The 24,266-nt window shown below is 42.9% G+C and overlaps 1 protein-coding gene across 6 annotated transcripts in view; it reads right to left on the bottom strand.

The window, feature by feature from the left end:
- POU6F2 (POU class 6 homeobox 2) overlaps positions 1-24,266 on the bottom strand; it is a 373,231-nt gene that overhangs the window by 297,603 nt on the left and 51,362 nt on the right. The window contains exon 1 of one of the 6 annotated variants that reach the window (XM_059170553.1): positions 2,722-2,785. The exons of the other annotated variants lie outside the window; for them this stretch is intronic. The gene's annotated coding sequence lies outside the window, so the exon portion shown is untranslated. Of the gene's footprint in view, positions 1-2,721; positions 2,786-24,266 lie in introns of those variants that run through there. 6 annotated transcript variants of the gene reach the window in all.

Genomic DNA, 24,266 nt, shown 5'->3' with positions numbered 1-24,266 from the left:
AGTTTGTTCTGTGAGTTTAAGAGTCTCCTATGGTTTGTCTCCCTCCCAATCCCATCTTGTTCATTTATTCTTTTCCTACCCCCTAAACCCCTCACGTTGCCTCTCAACTTCCTCATATCAGGGAGATCATATGATAATCGTCTTTCTCTGATTGACTTATTTGCTAAGCGTAATAACCCTCTAGTTCCATCCACATCATCACAAAAGGCAAGAATTCATTTCTTTTGATGGATGCAGAGTATTCCATTGTATATATATATATATCACATCTTCTTTATCCATTCATCTGTTGATGGACATCTAGGTTCTTGCTGTAGTTCGGCTAATGTGGACATTGCTGCTATAAACATTCAGGTGCACGTGCCCCTTCAGATCACTACATTCATATCTTTAGGATAAATACCCAGTAGTGCAATTGCTGGGTCATAGGGTAGCTGTATTAGAAACCCAGTTTTAACTTCAGGGGTAGACTTGAGTTTTCCTTCCTGTCTTTGTTGCTTTCCTCCGTATAAACAGGTAAAGCCCACATGCACTTTCCATCCCTTCCCTGACCCGGGACGACCCCACACATACCCTCCTCATGGGCATTGGGCCTGCAGCCCCCTACACTCTAATGACTACCAGAAGCTTTGGGTGGTAAGTACCTGTGGTCTTCCTGCCCACCTGACACTGGGCCCAGCAGGACTCAGTGGGAGCATGGCCTGATGGTTGAGGGGGCCTGAAGGGGCAGTAGTGCTCATATCCCCAGGCCCCCAGAGTCCTGCCTGGGGCTCCTGGGAGTGTGCTGGTGCTTCCTCTGGGGAATGAGGGGACAGGACGGCAGAGCAGTGGAACTCTGAGCCCTACTTCCATCTTAGCACACAGCCTTTATCCATTCTATAGACACAATCTTGTTTGGAAAAAAGAAATGGCAAAAATCATCAGTGGTTTCACTGCCGTATGTGAAAGAGGAAACTGAGGCCAGGAGAGGCTTTAGGGGACATGTGTAAAGTCACCTCCTAAGGAAAGCATCAAAGCAGGAACTAGACCCTGCATCTCCCTCTACAACCTCACCCATTACCTACAGTGCCTCACGCTCGACGCTTGGTTCTCTGTGCTGCCTCTTCCACCACCACATGCTCTAGAAACTCCTCCACGATGCCATGACCAGGCAACCTGCTGTGTCCCCTAGAGAATCAGGCCGGGGGGGGGGGGGGGGACCAGAGCAGCTCTTTTAAATTGATACCAAGGGTTTAGACATGCTTCTTGGGGACTTTTCAGAAATCCTCTAATGGACTGGGGCTTGATACTCATCTCGCCTCTGTCAGCATTTATCTGACCACACCCTCTCCGATACCTTGTGTTTATAGTCGCCTCTGAAGGGAACTTAAAGTCATGCTGGCAAAGGGTCACAAGTCAGCTCTCTGACAGACAGCACGGCAGCATGCAGACCTTCCAGCATGTGTGGGGAGGCAGGAGAGGTAAGCAGTGACTGGGTCCTACCTTTCCTGGGGTGATGCAATGACTGATGTCACAGGTGGTGCCTACAAAACACGATTTGTGCCATGTCTTTGTGTCTCAAAAGATCGTAATGTATGTTCTAGGAAAAGTGTTTTATTTATTGAGAAGTCTGGGAAACCCTGAATACCAGCCGGCCCCCACCCCAGAAATTAACCAGCGGAATGACACAATGACTCTGAGAAGACCAGACTGTTAAATTTAGTTTATACTGAACTTCTTTAGCCCCAGAACTGTAGCTTTATCCCTGTGAAAATTCTGCTGAAGTGGTACTCTGTGGAACACACTTTGAGAAACACAGCACCACAGGCCTGAGAACAGCCTGCCTCGTGGGGATTTATCTGAATTGCTACATGGAGAATATCTGATTCTTGGGGAAAATGAGGGCTAGTGGAAATAGAACACAGTCAGTTTGGCGTGCAATCACACCTGCTGAGTCGACATATACCATTTCTCTATAGAGCGTCCATTGTGAGAAACAAAAATTTAAAGAAGAAAGAAGAGAAAAAGAGAGGGAAGGAAAGAAGGAACAAACAAATGAAAAGAAGGAAGAAGGGAAGGGAGGAAAAGAAAAGAAAGTGCCCTGAGTTACTTTAAATGCTCCTCACTAAGTCTTAGTCACGTCTCCCCATCCCCGGGCAATTTCCATAATACTACGTGGTTGCATTTATAAAGTTTCTCTCTTGCTGCATGCACTTTGCTTTTTCATGTTCTACAGCCACAGACGGTACCCATAGCCCCTAACCATGTGTCTTGTAATAATGTATCCTGGGTTGCCATGGAAACTCCATGAAAGCATATAGACAGACCAGTGGAAAGGAATCCCCACAAAAGGAAAAACCACCCAAAGCCTGTGTCATGATGGATGGTGGATCAGGTGCATGTTTTCTGATTAAAGGGCAGCATTACTACACCATGCAGATTAAGTGAACATTGAGGAAGATGACTAGTACATGCGATACTGATGGGAAAGAAGACACCAATTTCTTACCCTAAATACCACAGCAAAATGGACCTACATAAGAACAGGGCAGTCTATGTCCTCTCATGCATGATATTTACCTTTTCTCCTCTTCTTCATCACTTTTTCCCTGATAGTCCCTAGCTTCCAGAGTAGTGCTTTTCTATCATGAAGCTGAGGGGAGATGAGGCACTGTCCCTGACCAATGGGACCAGGAACCCAGTGACACCCACTTGGCTTTGCTCTCAGGACTTGAAGTTTACCTCATCAGTTTACATGGGCCATTCTGCAGCCAGCTGCCTTGAAAAAAATCACTTGACCTCTCTGGGCTCTTTTGTTTCACCTATAAAACAAAGACACCAATACAGATCTGTCTCGCAAGGTTAATACTTATGCCAACATATCTGTCATATGGCTGTCTTTGGCAGATTGAAACCTGGGGAAATACTAAATTTTAGTACTACAATTCTAGTGACCTTTGCAGAAATGAGACCAAGTGAGCACGAAGAAATATACTTGAGGCAGATGGAGATGACTCGAGTAGCATATCCGTTTCAACATAGGTGATACGCTTTTGAAAAGATAAAGGACTTGATGAAGTGTTAAGGTATTAAGCCATGTCTCTATCAAGAGATTTGTGATGATAAATCTTGGCATTGAAAAGAAAGCAAAAAAGGAGGAAAAGAGTCTGAGAGACTGTGGTGGTGACTAGATAGTGACTAGAATACGTGGTGATGAGAAGAGATAAATAGGACGTGGTGAATCCCCTCTTCAGCATTTGCTACTCCCCCAAGCGCTCACAGTTCTGATAGTCTGACCCAGAATTTTCATCATAATTTATTCCCAATTTGTGCCCCAAGTATGAAGACTTGAAGATTAATGGAAGACATCTGTGACTGCCATGAGTTCAAGTCAACATCGTTTTAACAGTAATTGTAAAGTGCAAAACACTATGTTGGGTATTCAGGGAGGCACAAAAAGGCGGAATGTTCTTTCTCAACAATTCTCTGACAAAGGTCATACTCTGGGAACTTACAACACTCCAGTCGCCAGCCCTTCCGAGGGGCTTACCTCCAGCAAGAGAATGTTTCCAACTCCACAACTTTCATATGAGTTAGAATATTACACATGCTTTCAGAACAAGTATAGTATTCTAAATTGTATGAAGAAACCATTTGCCAAGAATTACTCAGCAGCATCTTCACGAAGGATGCTGAAGTTACATAGAGCTTGTGGGTGGATTTCAATGAACAGAGGGGAGAATAGGCTTGAGCAGGGATCCAGAGTGAGAAGACAGAAGCCCAGTTTGAGATGCATATCAGGTTCAAATAAAGCAGTGTCCCATTAGCAGAACACAGAAGGGCCCCCTCTTATAGATGACTGAGGAGTGGGTCATGGAGTAGTGGCGACCGGGAAGGGGGACACTGAAGGGTTTGTGTTGCTCCAAGCCAAGAGACCAGTTGGACACACGAAGGTGGAAGGAACAAGAAGAGTCATGAAGGACGGATGAAGTGACCTTTCTCTTGCCCTACTATCCCCTAAGCTCTAGAATAAGCCTTCCACCACCAGTTTATGGAAACTATAAATTCCACTTGCCTCTTCCTACTCTTCCCCTTATTGGATGCTCCATACGGGATTTATGAGTAATTTTAATAGCTGGCATTTAGTAAGTATTTGCCACATGTTAGAGCTCTAACATGGAGCCCCATCCTCTTTTGGAAATAGTCTCTCAACTTTGGGGACCTTGCCCTGCCCAGGGTCTCTTCCTGATAGCTCCCCAACTCCCCAAATCAGTGTCCCTTACTGATTCCACTTCTGTCCACACCGTCAGACACACTCGGCAGCCCTCTCGTGCTATATGAGAATCTCAGGTTGGGGTTGGCTTGTTTAAACTGTGCATGCCATCCTAAGGTTCTGAGAAGGCATGTTTTTCTAGTTGGGAACCCGGTCCTCTCTCATTTCAACAAGTTTAAGTAGATTCTTTTCTTTTCTCTTCCCTCCCCTACCTTCGTCTCTCCTTGACTTCCCTCCCAACTCCTCTCTTTTCTATTTCTCATCTATCATCTTCCTTTTTGTTACCTCTTCCCGCTGCATTGCCTAACATAACACCCATTTCAACACATGTTTCATGCATTTTTTTCTTGAAGTGCCATGCACAGAGTAGGTCTTCAATAATTATGTAGATGGCGTTATATGCTTATCTGTTTACCCCATAGAAAGGCACATACAGTTTCAACCTTCAGAGAACACTGAACCTTCATATGAACCTTCATAGAGAGAATTCTCTATGGGAATTAAAAATGATAGGCAAGGCTATAACAGTGAGTCTCTGAACAATATATTCTGAGAGGCTTAATTATATTCAGGAGCTCCACAGAGCTGAGACTTCGGGGACCCTTTCTGGCCAATAGCACTCTTTGGATGAGCATTGAAGACCAGACTGGGGAAGAAAGAGAGAAAGAAAAAGCAGCTGTTACATCTTTGAATAATTAGAAAGCGCCAGTGAATGATGAGAGCAAGCCTGGGGATGAATGGCACAGCCTCGGGGACATAGTCAGTGGTACCATAATAGTATATCGTGTGGTGGCCAATGGTAGCTACACTTGTGGTCAAAAGAGCATGATGTACAGAGTTTTCAAATCACTGCATTGTACACCTGAAACTAATGTGAATTGGATGTCCCCTGTACTTCAAATAAACAAAGAAATAAAATTAAAAAAAAAAAGAAAAGAAAAACAAGAAGAAGCCTACAAGAACACAACAGTCCCATAAAATCGCTGGAGGAGGGCATTTAAACTCCTTCAGCAAAATTCCTGAAACTCGAGGAATAATATTTATCACTATATCCTCAGGCCTGCCAGGTGGCATAGTTAACAATTCCGTACTACAACTTAATACAATTTTTATTATCAAAAATTTTGTATTAATTTTTATTATTACTTCCTAATTCACCAAAGTGAATGAAAACCACTCTTTAAAAAGAGCTAGTGATTACTGAGCGCCATGAGCAGTGTACTTTGTTCCATGCTTACTGGGTGCTAGTCCTTCTATCTCCCAGCCCAGGAGGAATATATCATCGCTGCTCTCATCCTACAGATGAAGATATGGAAGTTGAGAGAAGTTACGCAAATGGCTGAAGTTGGGAAAATGGAATCCAGGCAGCCTGCTTCCAACCCCCGCCCCTGAGCGAGGGGTGGTTTCCTGGGTGAATGACTGGCATCCTGAATGTTTATCTACTCTGTGAAGCATTTTACTCCAAGGAGAAAAATTGGCTGGTAACCATCTAGCATTCATTTTTCCTGCTTTACTACAGTCCTGAGAAGGAAGAGAAGTTAACTATTTAGGGATGCCTCAATGTTTGGAAGATTACTGAAGTCACCCCTCCAACGATTTGCTGCCCATTAAAAAAGTGCATGTTTAATCCAACTCGCTTCTTTATGGCTGTTCAGGATCTAGCCACAGGATAGAATCACTTGCCATCATCCAAACCATTCACCAGAGGGATGTTTACAATGTGCATTTTGTGCAACAACAGGGCAAAACCTTGGAAAGGTTTTATTTGCTGAGTAAATGTAGCTTCAAATTAATTTCTTGCAATCATTGTTCATTAATATTTAATATATTTATATGAAGGATACCACTTCACAATTCCCTATACGTTCAGCATTTAATAATGTAGAAACAGCTTATCTTCAACTCACGGAGACTGGATTTGCAATAACTAGTAAAGTTAAATGTATTTTTAAAAAATCAATAATAAATAAATGCATAAGCACTTCCCTCTAGTGCTTCTGATGTTATTTACAAAATTAAAAAAAAGATGACAGGCCCACCAGGGACTTTATAACCATTTCATTACCACCTCCCTAATTGTATATGGTGGAACTGCGTAATCTGTTTATTGAAATTGAAATCTTTGGAACGGGTCCTCCCCACAGACATTAACAATAAGCATCTCGTGCAATAACATAGTACTTAATGTAATATTAACATTATATGCAGCAGGCCTTAAACGCTCGCTGGTTCCCCCGCTGGAATTGAACATTTTTAACACTCAGTGCTCTGCCTCGGTATCCAATTCTATATCTAATTTACAAGCTGTAAAACACAATATTCACAGATTACAATAAATACAAAGAAGTTCTAAGGACATACCTGGTGGTGACTAGGATGAGAAAGAGCACTTTCTCTGAAGTAGAAACAAAGGAAAACCCTACTGGAAAATGCGAGGTATTTACAAAGTCTGATGAGGAAGAAAGCCATTCTTTTTGGGGCCACCTGGCCAGGAGACACAGAAGCATTATTTTGACATCAGGTGAAGGTGTTTGTACCTACGTGGCCCGTGGTTCAAATCTAAATATTCCTCCCTGGCTAAATATCCCTTCCCAGAGAAAAGCAGGGAAGGGAGGAGAGCCTGGAGGTGGGGAGGGCTGGTTTCCATCCTGAATCTTCTTGAAGGATCCTGAGTGTTTGGAGCAGGTTATTTAACTTCTCTGCTGAGATTCTCATCTTCATATGAACAGGATGAACTGGACCATCTCAAAGATTCCTTCCAGCCATAGAGCTCTAAAAAATCTAAGACTAAGTCCTTCATGTGTAATAACTCGTTTGCAAAGCCCACCCTGAGATTGTGTTCTTTTTTTCCTTTAACGGGCCCCTTTGCACCTCTGGCTTCTTTGTCGGTAACAGAGCGATTACAACGACATTTATCTCGTGCTGTACAGTTTCACAAACCCTTTTAATATATTATCCCAATTCATCACAAGCACAGTCCTGGGCATATGAGGCTATGATGAAGACCAGTGACAGGGCTAGGAGGGCAGAATTACAGGAAACTGCAAAATAACTACTGAATAATGGAAAAGTCTCAAAAGTCAATGAACACTCACTAATTCTTTCATGCTCATTCAGCTAACTAAAAGATGCAGGTCTGTGGTTAGGATGGCCTTTTGCAAAATGCGTGTTTAGCTATCACACCATAATCCAGAAATCTCGGCCACAGGCTATATAGCCTTGCATTACTTGTGTTATATGCCGCACTAGGCAAGAAACTCACAATTGGGATTTGACTTGGTGATTTAGACGAGATACCTTCAGACATTTCCTTAGGTCATCAGGTCCCTATCAGCCCAACTGTGTAATTGATATGCATTTGTGGGAAAATGTTGGATAGTTATTTGATATGAAAAATAATATGACCTACCAGATGAAAGATAGGTGTCACATTTCATTTATTTATTTATTTATTTGAGAGAGAGAGAGAGAGAGAGAGAAAGCATGAGCAGAGGCAGCAGAGGGAGAGGGAGAGAGAATCTGAAGCAGACTCTGTGCTGACCTCAGACCCTGACCTGGGGCTCGATCTCCTGACCATGAGATCAGGACCTGAGCCCAAACCAGGAATTGGATACTTAACTGGCTGAACCACCCAGGTGCCCCTACATGTTACATTTTAGAAATAGGGACGGGAATTTGTTCAAGGAGGGGGACTCAGGGACTTCAACTGTAGGCAGTGTTACATTGCTTAATCCGAGGGGCTGGTAGCCTGGTGTTTGCCGTATTGTTATATACATATTTTATCTTAAACATATAAATTAAATTTTCAGAGTAAAGAGTAAATAATAGGTTACCTTTAAATGAACAGTGTTCTCTCAAGCCTGTCTTCCTTTCAGAAAGCTTAGGGGACAAAGATTAAGACCATTGAATTATAATGTGAATTATACTATTGGGCATTTTTCCTTTTTTAGTTTATTCTCTGACATGACATGGAATGGCCTCAAATTTAAAACATAACAGTAAACGTGAAACAAGTTTAAGATAAATACTACAGAATATTCTTGATTTAAATCTGCTAACAAAGTTTTTCAAAGGCATTTGCTATATTAGAGATTACTTTTTGCAAGTTGAGTTCTTCTGAGTGAAATTATACTCTTTCAGAAATGTCTTCCAAAAAATCACCCTCTTATTCGCTTCCTTCGCTTCTTTCCCTTCCCAAAATGAAAACTACTTTTTACCATCTTCTTAGACCTTTAGAAAGCAGGACATTCCAGCTATAGTGAAAAAGATACTTTCTTTCCAAAGCCCCCCTTCTGCTACTTCCTAACAAAAGTTACTCCAACTCATGAAAAAAAAAGAAAAGGAGAAAAAAGAAAAAAAGAGGAAACCTCTAGAACTCCTCAAAAAAATCAATAAATTCAAGAGAAATATTGGTTTAGAATTATCATTCCTTTCTAAAGTTGCTCAGTGCCCTTCAAACCCCCAAATGCTTTATCTTCAGTCTGATTTTGCTTTGTCTGCTTTGGGGAGGAGGTTGCTTTATTACTCGCCTCATTGCCTCAGTCATCTGGGAGAGTCACTGCTAAACCTGACTTTATGAAGAGGATCCTTCAGGTATGGGATGGGTATGTTTTGCTTTGTTTCTTGGGGTACGCATGTACTGGAGTCATTTCATCCTACAGGTCCACCTCTTTTACACAAATCCAATTTTCCTACAACCTGGAAGCGTGAATCAGCACACAGCATTGGTTAGATGAGTTATGTCGAAGTATGCTCCAATTTCTATGCCTGGGATATCTATAAGGCAACATACAACTGGGCTCTCCGGTGATCTAGTTCTCCCTAGATTAGCAGCAAACAGATGGCTATCATCACCGAGCCATGAAAGAGGACCCTTAGCAGCATTTCCCTTGCAATGGGGGGATTATTGTCCTCCCCAAATGCTGTCTTCATTTCAACTTAGCCAGGGGACCTCAACCTCACCCAGAGAACCTCTGTACAAAAGAAAGGCAGGAATTCATATTGTGCTCAGGGTCTGTCAACACTTGGAAGTGGCTCTACCCATAGGTGCAATTTTGAATCCAAATAATTAAAAAATGAATCAACTATTCTCAAATGTATCTCAAATGTGGTTCTTCAAAAGAGACTATGATGTAAGACTTGTCCTTAAGGATCTTATATGTTCCTGAACTGAGACATAATGATCAGACACGTAAAAAAGCACGTAAGAGTAATAGGCACTATTAGGTGGGCACTTACTATGTCAGTCACTAAGCCAAGACCTGTATCTATTTTAGCTCATTTAATTGTACAAGAATCTCACCTGCGCATTATTATTCTGGGGCCAAGAGAGCTTACATACCAAGGTTGTAAAGCATTGTGACAGCAGGAGGTAAACCCATGTCTTCCTTTCTCAGAAGCCTGGGCTCTGACGTTATATGTGGCAGAGAATATTAGATTAGCTTTCCCTTCTCCTTACCACCCAGAGCAAGGGAACCCATCTGGTCCCTTGCCTTCTGGGCAACCCTGCTGAATGCGTTTGTCCAACGCAGCATCTTTGCCCCAGAGGCCAGTCGTGGTACTGCAGCCCCTTGCCAGGACACCCAGGGACTTGGCTCCGGACTGTTAAATTGTTACTGGTTAGAAAAACAAGCACCATGCAAAAATGAGGGAAGAAAACTGAGCAAGTAGCACCACACTTTCACTCTGGCTATTGAAATCTAAAGACCATCAGTTAAATCACTGCACTATACCCGTACCCTTTTTATATTAATGTTTAAATTAATTCTCAAGTATGGGGCTGGTATGAAGACTGATTTCCCTGATTTACCCCAAAATAGAAATGCATCACAACCCTTCTGTTGAAATCCACTATGTTTTGAAATGACTTCGTTTTTTCATATTCTTGGCCCCTTTGTCCTAAATAATAGGATGCAATCTGTTGTAGCAAAATGAGAGAAGCTGCTGTGTCTGGGCACTGTGGTTGGTGCTGGGATAGTGCTGTATATCTCTCTGCCTGGCGTCATGAACAGATGTCATACCGGTTCAAGTACAGATCAATTTATTTTTTTAAAGCAGTAGAAACTGCCATGATTGGTGTTGAAAGCTCTGGATCACTCTTCCACCTGTAACCTTAATAATAAATAAATAAATAAACAAACAAACAAATAAATAAAAAATAAATAAAAATGTATAATATATACATAAAATATGTATAAAAGGATATATATAGAAAGGATATATATATATATATATATATATATATATATAACCTTTTTCTCCATCAACATTACATTGGTTGCTGTCTTTGACACTAAGTCTTCCCAAACCATCTTTGTCCAATGCACATCACTGCAGAAACCATTTCTTATTGGCTAAAAGCAGATAAACCTGCCAAAAGCTAGCACTTATTTCTCTCCCACGAGACCGCACTTGAGTAAGCATAAGCAAGCATAACTCTGTGTTTCCTTACCCAAAGTGACAGGCAGCCTGAGAACAGAAGATCTCCCTTTCTTAACGTGGCACCCTGGATTTGGATGATTTAACTATATATAAAGGCAGCACTAGGTTGATTTGAAAGATACATTTTATCAAGTTGTCAGCTTTCCAGGGCCAACTGTTTCAGAATCACTTATAAGTAAACTAGAAAATGATTTGGATTGTAGGAAATTCAAGCCTTACTTTCCCGGAATGTTGTAGCAAATAGCTGAAAAATAGACATCGAATCAGACTCTGAAATTAAAGTGTCCTGACTGTGTCTCCCTGGCGGGGAGAGGCTGCATGGTCTAATGGATGGAGAGGAGGACGTGGAGTCAGGGGACCTAGGAACTGATTGCCACATTGGCAGCATCTGACCGAATGACCTTGCAAACCTCAGGCAGCCCAGCCACAGAGAAACTAGAGCCCTCGCACGTGGGCTGCTCACTGCCTGCCCACCTGCTACCTCCTTGGTGGGCTCTGCCAACAGGAATGAGAGAGTCCTTGGTAGAAGGACAAGGTAGGAGAGGCTTGGGATCTGAACAGAACTGCAGCCCCACACTTTGCTCACATCTTTCTCCAGAGGCCAGGACAATGGGCAAGGCCTTCGGGGATCAAACAGTTCTTATGCCATTTCCAGCCCGGTGACATAAACAATTGCCATGGTCAGTCCCTAACGACCATCCGGGGGCTCCTTCTCTATGCACAAGCCCAGAAGATAATATTGACCCTTGGTTGACTTCCCAGGGATTCTTGGATGAGGATTCATCATGTATAGACTGCTGGGGACTTTTTTTTAAAGAATGCTGAACATCTCAATTAGGGGACTATTCTGATACTTTCAGATTCCAGTTTTAGTCATAACCGTACCCAACTAAAACTCATAGTTAGCTGTATTTCTATTTCAAGGTAAATCATAGTCGGCTGCATTTTCTAACATTGCACCAGCGTGTGGTGTAAATACACAGTGTGAGCAAGGTCCCTGGGCCTTCAGGTCGCTCCTTCTTTATCATGTGCCTTCCAGGCGACAGAAGGACAATAAGGCATGAATGTTACTCTCATCCTGATAATCTCACCCGTCACAAGCCACACGGAGAGAAAAAAAAAATACCTAACAGAAATCTCTGTTAGCGCCTGATAGGGAGAATCCCGGTGATATGACCTCAACATCTTCATTGACAGCCCTGCCTGGGACTACATGTGGCAGAATGCGGTAGAAGGCCAGCCCCCATCTTTTCAAGGCGGCTTACAACTGTCCCATTCTTTAGTGAGTCCTGAGTGTGACCACCTTCTGTAATTTGGGGATCGCTGGTTTTGCAACCAAAAATGTCTATTTTTCAGCATCTGGGCACAGTCAAAAGTGTGGGATTATTGACAAAAGGCCGTCCTTGGCATGATGTCCTTCTTTAAAGAATCAAATGAGTCCAGCCATTTCAGAAGCCATAGATCTGCCTTATTTGACAGCTGGATGAAAAGAAAAGGTATAAAGAGAGGATGAGGCATTGTCTCCTTTAAAAAAAAAAAAAAGGGTCAGAGATATTGTTCTGCCACTGCCTAGCAGTTGATGTTTTGTAGAAATCTCTATACAACAAACTCTGTGGAGCTCAATTTATCTACCTCTGAAGAGCCAAGAGCTACCCTAGCTCAAAAGGGATTTGAACTCGCAGTCCCAAGGACTTCTGGTCTAAGGAAGCTGATGGTGAGATGACTTAAGTCATCACCACTGGCTAATGGGCCCCCAGAGAGGATACATATGATCAGAATGATTTATTGATTAATGCTGACCTCTAAAGCTACTTTAGGACGGACATCGGAAACATAAAACCACTTTTACTGTGCAGTGGCTCAGACTGTAAAATGTCATGCGGGGCTGGGATCAATCATGGCTAGACCTTGCAGTTTGCTGACCTCCAGCAGGAAAAGAACCTTCCAGAAGAGGCAAAAAAAAAAAAAAAAAAAAGAAAAGAAAGAAAGAAAAAAGAAAAGAAAAAGCCCTGTTTAATAGCAAAGACAGTCATGCCACCTCAGCATTGTATCTGAGATCATGGGACCTTAGAGGGCAGAGCTCCCCACTTTCCACAGGACTAGAGATTTCCAAGGGAATGAGGGCTGGGAAGAGCCAATCCCACATAATCCCCCAGGAACAAGTTGTATTACCAGAAAAACCTTTTATTTTCCAGAATGAGGAAACTTCCCTCAATTCAATGAATTACTTCATCTATTTTTTTTTCTCAAAAGGAATTCCAATGAGATTTTACCATAAAACTTCCTGCAAGTAGGCATATGGCTGGATATAGACTGCACTTTTATATGGGCTCATTAATGGATGCCCCATGATCATTAAGAGACGGCAAGCCCACATCTTATCTGGAGATGTGATGGGCTTCTCTGCCTGAGGGACCCAGAGAAACAGTCATGGATGGAACAAAGCAAATGTAGCAAGAGCTACAGAATGCCGATTCCAGAGTGCCTCAGCCAGAGTCTGCTTCCTCCTCAATTCCTTCTTCCCTTCTTGCTCACCACTCCCTTCGTCAATACCCCCGCCCAGATCCTCACCTTCTTCTCTACTAGGGCTCTCCCCTCTGCAGATACATATGCTCAAGTTTCTACTATCAAAAAGCAAGCCCTCTATCCTTTGACATAATTCCTTCCACTCTCACGGGCAAAATTCTTACCTGTTAACTGCTCAGTCTCCACATTAACTCCCACCCCAGCTCACCCGTGCCCTACCACCCTATTCGGGGTTACCAAGAAGTATTTTGACCAGATTGCATCCTTGGGGTCAGATGCTTGACTGGAATGCCAGGTGTGCATTGCCCTAGCTCCATTAAAGTGAGCAAATTACAGGGTGCCTGGGTGGCTCAGTTATTGGGCGTCTGTCCCAGGGTCCTGGGATCCAGCCCTGCATCCAGCTCCCTGCTGTTTCTCCCTCTCTCTCTGCCCCTCCCCCAACTTGTTCCCCACCCCCAGCTTGCTCTATCTCAAATAAATTTTTTTTTCTAAAAGAAAGTATGCTCAAGTTATGCTCATACTTTTTTTTTTCTAAAAGAAGTCATCATCATCATCAAAGTTAACACTTTACTGGGGAGGGAATCCAAGATCAGTGTTGACAAAAGAAATTGAAGCTAGGACAAGCAAACGATTGTGCCAGAGGTAACAAAATTGAGAGTGAGAATGTGGAAGCCTAAATCCAGTGAGCAGTAAGGGGCAGCCAGAGATCAGAACACAGTCAGAAGGTAAACAGACTTCTGAATCTAAATGCCCAGGTCTCTCCCCAGGCCTTATCCTCTCAGCTCTCAAAGGAGATCCAACCTGAACTTTGAGCCACCTGTCTAGAGGGCAGTGCTCGTGGCAAAGAGGCTGATCATACCCCAGTCAAGATGGAAACTCCTCTGTTCCGGGTCAACCTTTCTGTCAATGGGCAGAGGGAGTTGTCCCAGTTGTGAAGAGTATCTTTATTTCCCAAGGAGAGCTCCTGCCAAGTTCATGGTTGTGAAAGTGATGAAAAAGGATATGGTTGGGAGCAGTGCCTGGGGGGTGGGAGGGCGCAAAGCCCCCTTTGGAAAATATCTAAAATATTTAAAAAACGACTTTTTGAAGATTGTGTGTGTGTGTGTGTGTGTGTGTGTGTGTGTGTGATTTCCTGCATAACGTGAATGTCGGTGCAGATTTTCATCTCTTCTAGGTATATGGGTTCTGTGTGATAAGGATGTCTTCTGAAATGAAGTATGGGGTGAAAGTATATGGTAGAAAGTAGGCTACAAGCTGTAGCCCAAGGTTATGTATTTGCTCTCTTGTTTTAAATGATTGCCCCCTATAATTTCCAGGGCATCCTAAGTTCTCCCAGTAACCTAGCCCTTCCTATCGCTCTCAGTTATGTGCAGGCTGGGGAGGGAAATAGAAATGCACAAGCACTGGAGTATTTTTTCCATGGGGGAGGGCAAGGAGGAGGGGAGGAGAGAAAACTGAATGGTGTGGAGATACATCTACCCTGGTCTGGGGCTCCTTCCTGCTCCCGTGAAAGGCATGGTTTATGAAATCCATCTTTACCAATGAAAACTTGTTTCCTTGTCCTTTCTTTATTTATGCATAAGCAACTTCAGCTAAAGTATAGGTTAAAATTGCATTTTTCCAGGATGTTTGTGTTCTCTACACTCAGATTCCAATAGCTCACGGAGTGTTTCCTACAATAAAATGCACATACTTGTGCTCTAACCTTGCCATAGGATTTACTTGATTATGCTATATTTAATTTCCCTGAAAATTTTTTCAGACAGGAAAATATTTACAACATAAAATCATTTTTAATAATTTAAAAAATATATTGCTTTTTTGTAGAACATTTGGAAAATATAAATGACTGGAAAGAAGTTAATAAAGTCTATCTATAATCCTACTAGTCAGATAAAATAGTGTTCTAATATATACTCTTCCATGTGTTTTCCATGTGTATATGCAAACATGCATAGAGATATATGGAAACAGGTGCCCGGTGGCTCAGTCGGTTTAGCATCTGCCCTCAGCTCAGGTCATGATATCAGAGTCCTGGGATTGAGCCCCACATTGAGCTCCCTGCTCAGTGGGAAGTCTGCCTCTCCCTGTGCCCCTTTCCCCTCCCATGCATGCTCTCTCTCTCTCACACGCATGCCCTCTCTCTCAAATAAATAAAATCCTTAAAAAAATAAAGAATTTTAAAAAAGAAGTATATGGAAATGTCTTTACTTAATCAAACTCTTATTTGTATCTAGTGTTATGTAACTTAATTTTTCATACAATGTTATATATTTGAAAAATATTTATGCTATTAAATTCTCTATAAGACTATTTTAAGTGATGGGAACTGACCATTTTAAGCATAAAAATGAGCCTGGTGAGAAGATCTCTCGCCTGAAGGTCTGCTCTGCCACTAACATGCTGTATGGCCTTGGGCAAGTCACTGTACTTCTCTGACTCTTGGTTTCCTGTGCGTTGATTGAGAGTTAGGAACAAAATAATTTCACCAACCCACCCTGCCACCTCCATGGAGGAAATTCATGACTTGAATTCCCAGCCGTCCCTGGTCCCTCAGGAGTGCTTCCTTTCCCAGGCTCTCCTGCAATCTCTCTGCCCATTGCTGGGCTCATTTTCTTTTCTCTACATTGTGACCCTGTTATCAAATATATGAAACTTTATTCGCTGTGTCTCAACCTCATTTTACCTCTCTTCTGCTGTTGTTGTAAAAACAAAGCTAGGGCACCTGGGTGGCTCAGTTGGTAAAGCGTCTGCCTTCAGCCCAGGTCATGGTCCCGGGGTCCTGGGATCGAGTCCTACATTGGGCTCCCAGCTTGGCTGGCCTGCTTCTCCCCTCTCTGCCACTCCCCCTGCTTGTGATCTCCCTCTGTCTCTCAATTAAAAAAAAAAAAAGAAAGCACAAAAACCAAATCTAAGACCTTGTTCTCTGGATGATACTCTTCAGTGGTGCATAATTGCTTTACTAAAGCCCCTGCCCACCACCACCACCCCCAACCCCACCGCCCGCCCCCCTCACCCCCCTGCCACCAGGCAGCCTCTGTTCTCACTGGCCTTCCGACCCTCCAACACCTTCCAGTTCCTGAAAGACATCAAGTCCTGAGGCCTGGGGGCTTCGGTGTCCACTGTTCCCCCAGCCTGTGACTGCCACATTCAGCAGAAGTAGCTCATCTTTGTTTAGCCTTTAGGGAACGCTAATACTATCCATCCTCCTTCCCTTTTGTTAATTAGATCACAGTTTCTTGCTCTCCTTCTCCCATAACATTTATCCTAGTGTGTACGTCTGTGTGTGTGCGTGTGTGCGCGTGGTCTTTCGACAGCTACTTCTTTAGACCCAAACCACCACAGAGGCAGAACCGTGTAGTTCATTACCACATCTCTGCTGCCTAGCCCAATACTAGCACATAATGGGCACTCAATAAATATCTGTTAAAAAATGAATGATTTTATCTATGCCTGTTTCCTTCTTCAAATGAAGCTGACCCTTGAACAGTACAGATTTAAACTACACGGGGCCACCAACAAAGTGAATATTTTTTTGATAAGTACAGTATGGTAATGTAGATGTATTTTCTCTTATGGGTTCTTAATACCATTTTCTTTTCCCTTTTGATTTATAGCATACAAAATACGTGTTAATCAACTGCTCATGTTATTGGCCAACAGTAGGCTAAGTTTTAGGGAGGCAAAAGTTATATGTGGATTTTAGACGGGGAGTCAGTATACTGACTCCTGCATTGTTCAAGCTGACTGTATTTTAAATGTCATTTCCCTTTAAATTCTGTTAAGGTGAACTTTCTCACCACCTTTCTGTATCCAAGCAGAGAAAAGGAAGGAAATGAATAAATGACTGACTGAATGAATAAATAAATAAATACAAATGCTTTTCTTTCCTGAAGAAAACGTAAAAAACAAAGTAAGAATCATCCACAATCCCACCTTCTTACAAATATACACAGTAGCTCCTAAAGAAGGCACAGAGAGGCCCATGGCTAGACAGAAGCAGAAAAGTCAGGATTCAGGTATGTCCTCTCTGCACATTCGCAAACAGGCCCAACAAATGCACCAGTTATTTTTCTCTGCTTGGGCAGGTTGTATTGGGATGCATCTAGTAAGTGACATAGGTTTGTCAAAAAGGAGTAACGCAGCTCTTTCTCTGCCCACCAATGCATATGCCCACCAATTCCCAGTGTGTTCTAAAAGGGACTACAACTATTTCCAGAACCTGATTTTATACACTACCTGGTCTTGGTGCAGATTTCTTAATGAGCATGTTGATTGTCAATTTCTGGAGGGAATAATTTGTTTTGGTTTTTAGTAAATGTTTAAGGATATTAGAGTGTCAAAAAAAAAAAAAAACTAGCTTACTTTTGTCTTGAATTACCAGATTTAAGTGGAGAAAGAAGTCTGAAGAAAGTGCAGCTGGGAAATCGGTCCGGAAAAGCCAGTGTGAGGGACTGAGCGAGCTGCCATGCAAGAGAAGCAAGGCCTTCTTTAGAAAAAGCCATCCACGCCTTTGAGCTAATAATGGCCTAAGACCCCTGGTCTCCCCTGGAGAAAGAACGCAAGGATAAGCCAATGATGCCTCCAAGAGAAGCCTCCGAATCTTCAGAATTGTGTCCCTGAAATATGTCTAACACCTTAGAAGAAGAATTACAGCCTTGGGTAATTCTCCGGAGATCTGTTACAACAATTACACTAAATGAGAGTTTTGTCTGAGATCTTCCACGTAAAAAGTAAGTATTTTGAGAAAGATTGTTGGTAATTTCCATGAGGTATATGAGAGCAAGAGAGACGATCGAAGCCACTAGAGAAACTCACGAAGGGGCTGCCTGACTGCGGATAAATTATGGGGTACTACTCACACTCCATATGCCACTTCACCTTACAAATATTTCTTTAAACGGCAGCTTCCCAAATAATCTAGTTATTTACTTGGAGTGTCAATTAGGGATGGAAAGAGGGTGAACAGGATGACAGAATAAGGCTGGAAGAAACTGACATAAAGGCCATTGGCAATCAACTGATTAAGTTTTTTAAAGATCTGTTTATTTGAGAGAGAGTGAGAGTGTATGAGAGGGGACGGTGGGGAGAGGGAGAAAGTGAATCCCAAGAAGACTCCTCAGGGACCGCAGAATCATACAGGGAGCTCAATCCCAGGACCCTGAGATCATGACCTGAGCCAAAATCAAGAGCCAGATGCCTAGTCAAGTGAGCCACCCGGGTGCCTCTTACCTGATTAATTAACAAAGCTCTGACAAAGTTCTAATGCATGTCAAGGGAAACATGACTTCATTTCCACAGTTCTTCAGAAATAGTCAATTATGCAGTAGAAACTTTTTCTTTCAGATAAACACTTTTATTTCTGATATATGATGGTCAGACATAGATACTCCTTATTAAAAATGAGCTTTTTCGTGTATTCACCCTACAACATCATGCAGAAGTAAGGAGAGTATAGCAGCTTTCTTAAAAAGCCAAATTCTTTGAAGGCAGAGGCCAAGAGGTGTTTCACTTCAGTTTCTCCATGCTTGGCACCTGGTAACAGCTACTTAATAAATAAATATTTGAAGAAGGCAGGGAGGAAGAACAGGAAGGAAGGGCTGTTTTGATGTTACAGCTGTTTGGCTTGTGGTGGTAACCCTAGCATTTGAAACTTCCTAAATATGTCCGCTCCTTTTGCCTACTTGTCCAAAGTCCTCCATTCAACTTTTGAAACCTTTTGAAGACTTCTCAGGAACTCAGCTTCTTCAATCTGTCAGTGAACCTTTAAGAAGGCCACCATAGATGTCATAATTCAATAATCCTGCCACCTAGAATACGCTAATTCAAGTTCAGACTCTTGAATCCAATGGTCCAGACCCTCAGGAAGGCTCCTCCCTTCACCTCCACCCCCAGCCCCCTTCTCTTTCTTTAAACTATGATCTGAGTGCCTATCACACACCAAAACCCCAGTTAGATCTGGGAGATTCAAGGGCCAATGCAAACCCTCTGCCCCTAGCTCCCCGACCCCTTCATTTGCTCTTCATCCCCCAAATGCTCACCTCTGCTATGTCAAGAGGATACACTTGGGTAAATGCTGCTGTTAGTCTGGCATACAACAGTCTTCCTTTTTGCTACTTTTAAAATTCTTCATCTTCAAAGTCTGTAACAAACTGAGCCTTGAGGAATCCTTCATTGATGATCCAAATCTGACTTCAGCCCATCCTCCCTGCGTGCCCAGTCAGCAGTTCTCTGGAAACCGTGCATAACCATTTTATCGCCTCAATTAAACCAAATCCTTTGCTGGGGAGTTCATATCCTTATCTTCCCACCTCTTGCTAGGCACTGAGCTGTTCCTTCCTTTAGGCCCTACGTTCCCTCTGGCAGCTTCCTCCTGACTCAAAACTATCACAGGGAGGACTGACTTGAAGACCACCCAAGATAGGTGACCCCCAAAGTGGTCTCAGAAACACCACACCTTCATCTCCTATATTCCTCTAAACCAAAGTTATTCCAGATCTTGAAAATTTAATCAAAAGAAACAACAACAAAAACCCAACAACAATCCCACTAGAATGTAAGGACAGTGGTTTTTTGGTTTTGTTCAATGTTATATCCCCAGCATCTAGAACAGTACTGGTTGCACATAACAGTCCAATGAAAATATTTTGAATTAATAAATTATTACTTTAAGTAAGTGTATATTAAATAAATAAATGTCTGTGTGCTTTTGTAAATCTAAATAAATTTACATATGTTTTTAAATAGGTAACAAAGCACATAACATGTGGAAAATTGTATGCACAACTGCTCACATCCATTAGCTCAGGGAACTGATTTAAAATGAAGGAGGTGGGGTGGCTTTATTTTTCCTTTCTCCGATACAAGGAGAATAAGATGACCAAGTAGAGGACTTCAGTTAAAAATGCAAAGTTTTTCCAGGGAAATAACTAGGTGACTCCATGTATTTCTGATAGCCAAGAGTTTTATGATTCAACAACAGCAAAACATCAATAAGGAAACAAAATCAAGGGTAGATGAAGTTTCACGAAAATCTAATCTCATCATGTGAACTCTATTGTCATATTTTAATGTGTCTAAAAAGCAGTCCTTGTCTTTTCTTTTTTTCATTAGTTACCAGAGTGATTCCTTCTCTTCCTCTGAAACAGACTTGCAGCCAAATGCAAAGGAACATCTACAAGCATGTAAATAATTTTCGGCCGCTCACTACCCACCTCTCTGCCTGACGGAAGGTACGACACGACAGTAGCAAGACAATAACGTGACACTCTCTCTACTGGCTCATCGGTATAATGTTCTGAGAGCAAGGAGCAGACTCTGTCTGCAAAGGCAGAGTTCAAGCTCCTGGCCACTAGGGCAGCCCTCACACCGGATGCTTTCGCAGAATTGGGTAGAGAGCTGAGCCCTACATTTTAGGACACTTACGTATTTTGTTGTTCAGTGTGACAGTATGGGTGATACTTTTTTTAATAGCATTCATGAGGTCCCATCTGTAAACATATTTTTTAATGATGCAAATATTCATCATGATTATTACTGGTAATATATTGGGTAGCTGATCCCAGAAATTTTTTTACTTGTGGTATTAGGATATATGCTTTGGGACAGTGGCATAAACCCTAAAGATAAAATGACATAATACCAAAGATCTCCAGAATTATGTTTAATGCATATAAAGAATATGATAAGACTTCATTAAATGAGGCTACTGGTAATCTTGAAGACTAAATAAATCAGAGAACTTTAGTCTTGAGTCTCCCTGCCTTTCCTCATCCTACATCCCAACCATAAGGAAGCCCCAGATATCTGGCATACATTGGGATCTGAGACCTCCCCACAGTGGGAAGAAAGTCCATTTTCCCCCTACCCTCTTATAGCTGCTTCCTGCTGGCTGAAATCCCAGCCAACTTGCTTTATTAAGACGTTGTGCTCATTAAATTAAAAATATTCCTGGGAAAGGTGAGATGTTGCAGCATTAATCAGTCCAGCTTGCATGGGCTAACTCTCTTCTAGTGAAAGACAGAGAACAGAATGGGTGTGCCCTGTGGAAGAACACTGTCCCTTGGATGTTTGAGCTCGGGTTCAAAGGCTCTGGTGTGGATGAAGTCAGAGGACCCAGATGACCTCAGAATAATTTATGACTTTAAAACTGGCCAAAAAGACACTCTCTCCAGAGTCAGAGGAGGGGGGCACAGGGCCCCCCGCAGTGCCCAGGCATGGACTGGAGTACTTCTCTAACAAGGTTTCCTACTCTGTGCTGGATCCTTCATCCCAACTCCTCAGATCCTTACAAGCCTCCAGTGCCTCCCCACTGCACTCAGGATAAATTCCAAACTCCCAAGCAAGGCTCAGATCAAAATCCCTCCGTCTCTACCCCTAATGGTAGGCACAATGATGGCCCTTCAAAGGTATCTTCTTCCTCATCTCTGGAACCTGCGGATGCTACCTTATATAGTAAAAAGAGATCCTTGCAGATATGATAGAGTCAAAGATCTTGAGATGGGGAGAAAGTCCCGGATTATCTACAGGAGCCCTGAATGCAATCACAAATGCCGCTAAAAGAGGAGGGGCAGAGGGAGATTTGACCACACAGAGGAGGAAGAAAGATGTTCCCAGAGGCAGAGCCTGGGGGATGTGGCCCCAAGCCAAGGAATGACAGCAGCCCCCGAAACTGGGAAGAGGCAGGAAAAGATTCTCCCCTGGAGCCTCCAAAGGAAACCCGGCCAGCTGACACTGTGATTTGGGACTTCTGGCCTCTAGGACTGTGAAAGAATAAACTTCCATTGTGTTAAGCCCCTGGGCTGTGGGAGTTTGTTAGACCAGCCACAGAAAACAAACACACAACCTCCCCTTCCACCTCTTCTGGACCCTGGCCTTCTGAACCGATTTGTCATTAACCAAATACATGGTTCCACTTCACCTCTAGCCCTTAGCATAGGCTATTCCCTCTGCTGAGAGACTCCTGTCCACTCAAAGTCAGGAGGTGGAGGGATACCAAAATGAAAAATAGAAATAAACTTTGGTTCTGTGTCTCAATTCATAAAATAGGAGTTGCAGGAGCAGATCGTACACATGCACAGGGCTCTACAGGTTACAGAGGGCTTGTCCACATCCCATTTGATCCCCACAATAGCCCTAAGATATAGGGAAAAGAAAGGAAATAATACCACCCTTTCCATATAAGAAAATTGGGGATCAGAGACAATCTCCCGACAGCTGGTCAATGACAACATTAGGCTCATGGCTCTGTCTGTAGTTCCTTTTTTTTTTTGGTCCAAATCTACTAATGTTCAGTGTCCCATAAAAGCAGCACCGGCATCTAATTTCCAACCCAAGTTCAACTTGTCTTGCTACGGGTTGCTCTTGAGGCTTTCCTAGATGTAGGACAGCCATTAAGCACCAGGCCGACTCACATATCGTTCTAGGAGGGATGGCCGGATCAGTCTGTAAATCAAGAACTGACACGTCCCAGAGCAAGCCAGGACTACGGGCCAGCTGCTCTCTCCCCGTGTTCTCCTCTCCCGGTGTTCACAAGCAATGAAGAACAACTCGGCAAGCTGCCCCGAAGCCAAGAAACCCTCTTGTGTTTGCACAGGAGAGCACTCCCTCAGAAGACTTTCCCAGCCTAGATTCTGAAGCAGTCCTCACAGGAGAAGGGAGATCTAAGTGCAAATGACAGGGGAACCTTGTCCAGAGCCTCGGGATGAGAAAGTACAAATACCACCAGTGGCAGGAGCAATGTGGCTTTTTGGAATGTATAAAAAATAAGCAAAAACAAACCACAGTTAGTGTCCATTGCAAAAGAATCATGGCCACTCTTCGGAAGAAATCAGGTCACAGACAGCACAAGCAGAATGGAAGAGATTTAAACCCAGACTCCTAGGATGAGCAATAAAACGTCAGCATCCCAGCCACTTCCAGGCACTGCCCCTTTAAGGCAAAGGCAGCTTCTTATTACCTCTGAGGGAAGGTAGACCGTTATAACCCCCTGATGCCTGGGGAATCTAGGAACAACTAGTCCACCAGTGAGCGTAACCTGCCTGCCAGAGAGCTCACTGGGCTGGCTACGTCACTGGCATCACCACTGCAAATTGAAAATGTGGAACCCCTGGTACAAAATTAGTAAAAATGTCACAATGGTGACAGTAGAGCATGAAACAAAGCATAAACCCTTCTGTGCCCAGGCCCTTTATGAATGTTTGGGTCTCAAGCTCCTGCAGCTGCCCGTGCAAAAACACGGCAGTTCCCTCTCCATACAGGTGATCAATGACCGTTTACTGTGTCAAAGCCAGAGGGAGGCTCTCTAGCTATGACTCTGTGATGTAAAAGATGAGATGCGGATGTTCCCATCAGACTGCTGTAACTAATAGTGTTCTTGGGGTGGCGTATTTCTGTTATAACAGACTCGTTGTGGGTCAGACATTTTCCCTGCGAACCTGCATCATCTTATTTAATTCTCACCACCATCCATGAGTGCATAATAGTGCTCTCCCCATTTTATAGGTGAGGAAACTGCTTATTTTCCTGGGTCTAGTGTCCAAATGTCTCATTCCTAATTACTACGTTATACCATTGCCTTACACTCAACAAGCATCCAGAGAAGCACCACCACCTACATGAACAGCAAAATATTACTGATCCCCGCCCACTGTAATACACATGAGCACACCCCCTCACTAGGGCAGACTTTGCCTTGCACTCAAGCCATTCTACGTCCATGCTGAAGGACGTCTTGACAGGACTCTGTACTTGCAGACATTTTCCGGAATCTCATAATGTACCTCAAGGGAGGTCCTTAGTTAGGACACGCAATCCCGAGAAGCCTAGAATCAAATGGAACCATCAACATGCATACACTTAACTGTACCTCACCCAGGAGTATTATATAGAGAGGTCCAAAGAGACACAGGCAGTTTATGGGAGCTTGAAGAAGAGAGATTAATTCTGATTGGGAAATTTGAAAAAATTCATGGATGAGGTGATAGTTGAGCTGGGCGTGAAATGACATGAGTGTTTAATGTTTATTTTATGTTTGTTAATGTTTATT

Source organism: Mustela lutreola, chromosome 4, assembly GCF_030435805.1.
Source record: "Mustela lutreola isolate mMusLut2 chromosome 4, mMusLut2.pri, whole genome shotgun sequence".
NCBI lineage: Eukaryota > Metazoa > Chordata > Mammalia > Carnivora > Mustelidae > Mustela > Mustela lutreola.
Note: the sequence above shows the minus strand (reverse complement) of the source record. Positions and strands in the feature narration are given on the sequence as shown.